At 47.5% G+C, this 3,541-nt stretch overlaps 1 non-coding gene across 1 annotated transcript; it reads right to left on the bottom strand.

Moving 5' to 3' along the window:
- Window positions 1–1,037: 1,037 nt before the first annotated feature.
- On the bottom strand, window positions 1,038–1,110 carry TRNAG-CCC (transfer RNA glycine (anticodon CCC)). Its single transcript has one exon. It is a non-coding gene; the product is annotated as a tRNA-Gly (tRNA).
- Between the last annotated feature and the right edge of the window lie 2,431 nt (window positions 1,111–3,541).

The raw sequence follows: 3,541 nt of genomic DNA, 5'->3' as shown, positions 1-3,541 counted from the left end.
TCTTCCTGGAGTTAGTGATTGCCTTTGTTTTGTATGTCTATGACTCTCTCTCTCCCCAAGTTCCTCGAGTGGAACTAACTACCCCAAACAGGAGCAGCTGTTGCCTGGTTGTGCTTCTGACCCCTCTTTCTTTAGCACCCAGGATTCCTGAGATGTAGCTCCAGTTTCTTGGGTCCAAGTCTCCTGTTTATTGGTTTGTGCCTTTGTTTTAGGAATTCATACTCCCCGGGCATTCCCAGAGAAGGTGTTTCCTTCACTCTCCTGTGTGATTGGTGGTGTGACTGAGGACAAGTGCTTTGGGTAGCAGAGTGCCCTGGGTACACAGTCCCTTGCCTCAGGCCTTCCAGCTTCCAGTCTTGGACAGCTAAATAATCTGAACTGTTCTGCTTCCTCATTTTCTGCTTGTCACTTTTCTTTCCCCTCCTCGTCTCTCTTTGGAAGCTTGTAGAATCTTCTCTGTCTCCTTTCGTTTTTGTTGTTCAGTTGCTCAGTTGTGTCTGACTCTTTGTGACCCCATGGACTACAGCACGCCAGCCTTCCCTGTCCTTCACCAATTTCTGGAGTTTGCTCAGACTCATGTCCACTGAGTTGGTGATGCCATCCAAGCATCTCGTCCTCTATCGCCCCTTCTCCTCCTGCCCTCAATCTTTCTCAGCATCAGGGTCTTTTCCAATGAGTTGGCTCTTCACATCATGTGGCCAAAGGATTGGAACTTCAGCTTCAGCATCAGTCCTTCCAATGAATACTCAGGGTTGATTTCCTTTAGGATTGACTGGTTTGATCTCCTTGCTGTCCAGGGGACTCGAGAGTCTTCTCCGCATCACGGTTCAAAAATATCAGTTCTTTGGCCCTCAGCCTTTTTTATGGTTCAACCCTCACATCCATACATGACTACTGGAAAAACCATAGCCTTGACGATACAGACCTTTGTTGGCAAAGTGATGTCTCTGCCCTCCCCACCCAAATTCTTATTTACGTGGCTGCATCAGGTTTTAGTTGCAGCACATAGAATCTTCACTGTGACATGTGGAATCTAGTTCCCTGACCAGGGATCAAACCCGGGCCTCCTGCATTGGGAGTGCAGAGTCTTGGCCACTGGACCACCAGGGAAGCCCCTCTGTCTTCTCTTTACTCTCCACATCCTGCCCTTTCACAGTGTGGGTTTGCTGTGGACCTATTTTCACCTGTGATGCTGTACATTTGGTGGGCTCAGTCATGTTTTCCATTGCTGGCAAACTTTTTGGATGATGTCACTGGTGATTTTCCCCACTTTTGATGTCCCTGGTCTGTCTCTGTGGAACTCTTCTTAGTCGCATATTGGGCTTCCTGAATTGGTCTAATTTTCTTGTCTACATTAGTTTTTCTTTCTGTCTTCTCTCTTTTTTTGTCGTCCAACCCTTCTGTTGCCATTTAAATTCCGATCATCAGGTTTTTTATTTTCAAGGGTTTTTTTTTCTGGTTCTTTGAACATTCCTCTTCAAAGGGCAAATTTAAGCTTGTTTCCTGGCTCGTGTACTTTCTACTTGTTCTCTGAGGATAGTGTATATACGTGTTTGGTTTTTTTCTTCTAGACTGCTTTCTTTTGTTCTACTTCTTTCCTCCCAAGTTGTGTGCTCACGCATGCTCAGTTGCTTCAGTCATGTCCAACTCTTTGCACCCCTATGCGGTGTAGCTTGCCAGGCTCCCCTATTCATGGCGATTCTCCAGGCAAGAATACTGGAGTGGGTTGCCCTTGCTTCCTCCAGGTGATCTTCTTGACCCCAGGGATCAAACCCACGCCTCTTATATCTCCTGCATTGGCAGACAGGTTCTTTACCACTGAGCCACCTTCGAAGCCCTCCTCCCAGTTTTTTCCAGCTTCTTTGATGGTTACACTCAAGAGGAGAGGGCTGCAGAGCTGACAGGAAGCTCCTCACTGTGGGAGTGGCTTCACTCTGGGGTAATTATGGGGGGACTGGCCACTACTGGGGAGTGCTCGAACATCAGCAGCACCTGTGGGGTTTATCTCACTCACGTGCATGTTCTGTGTGTGACTTCCATCTTAATCACCAGTGTTCGCCCTCCCCCCTACCCTCCACTGTGCCCGTATCCCTGGGACTGAACACTTCTGGGCAGCAAGCACTTTTAAAAAATGCACTCTACGTCTGTGTCTCCATTGTTGCTGTTCTTCAGTTGCTCAGTCATGTCTGACTCTTCGCCACCCCATGGACTGCAGCACGCCAGGCCTCCCTGTCCCTCACCATCTCCCGGAGTTTGCCCGAGTTCATGTTCATTGCATCGGTGATGCCATCCAGCCATCTCATCCTCTGATACCCTCTTCTGCTTCTGCCCTTGATCTTTCCCAGCATCAGGGACATTTTTGCTGCTCTGAAAATAGGTTCATCAGTACCATCTTTCTAGATTCCATATGTATGTGTTAATATACGATATTTGTTTTTCTGTTTCTAACTTCACTCCTATAATAGGGAGGTTCAAGAGGGAGGAGACATACGTACACCTATGGCTAATTCATGTTGATGTATGGCAGAAATGAAACCAACATTGTAAAGCAAGTATCCTTCAATTAAACATAAATAAAAGTTTTTTTAAAACCGTGCTGCAACTAAGCCTGGTGCACCACCACTGCTGAGCCTGTGTTCCAGGGCCCATAGCTGCAACTACTGAGCCAGTGTGCCCTAGAGCCCGTGCTCTGAGACAAGAGAGGCCGCTGCAACGAGAAGCACGCATGAAGCAACAGAAACCCAATGTATTTTATTACTGAGCTCTCTCCACCGCCCTGCAAGGTTGGTGCTAATGAGTTTTAATCCAGTTTCATAAGAGGCTCTGGGAAGTGAAGTGAGCTCCTGACACCCCATGGCTAATATGTTAAAGGGCCACGGAGTCACCCTTTCTGAGTGAAGTGACTCTGGCTCCGCTTTGGGTTCTCCCAAGGAGGCGATGTTTGCAGATTGTTGTTGTTTGGCTACTAGGTCGTGTCTGACTCTCTGTGACCCCGTGGCCTGCAGCATGCCAGGCTTCCCTGTCCTTCACTGTCTCCTGTACTTTGCTCAAACTCATGTCCATTGAGTTGATTTGCTGAGTGAACATTGAATCAACCTCAGCATTCTCAGTCGGGGACAGAGAGAGGTCCCACGAGAAATGACCCATGGCACATGATAAGGTGTTCAATCAACACATGTTGCGTGAATGAGATGCTGATAGAACAGCAGCTGAATATCCAGGACACGGCAGAGGGAGACCTAACTGTTAAACGTATGTGCAGGAAAGTACCTTGGAAACTGAGAGGGCGTGGTCCTGACTTGGGGACTGGAGTCAGTCTCTTTAGTTTAAAGCGGGGGTGGGGTGGGGGGGGAAATTCACACAGCTCTGATGGAACGTGGTCTTGCGCATGGAAGTTTCAAATGCCTTAAAATGTTCATTCCTTTAAACATTCAGGAAGGTGTTTACCGAGGTGTAATTTGTAATCTGCAATCTAAACATCCAACAGTAAGAGAACAATTAAGCAAATTAGGGTAGGTTCATGCAGTGGAATGCTACACAG

This window comes from Ovis canadensis, chromosome 5 (genome assembly GCF_042477335.2).
Source record: "Ovis canadensis isolate MfBH-ARS-UI-01 breed Bighorn chromosome 5, ARS-UI_OviCan_v2, whole genome shotgun sequence".
Taxonomy (NCBI): Eukaryota; Metazoa; Chordata; class Mammalia; order Artiodactyla; family Bovidae; genus Ovis; species Ovis canadensis.
Note: the sequence above shows the minus strand (reverse complement) of the source record. Positions and strands in the feature narration are given on the sequence as shown.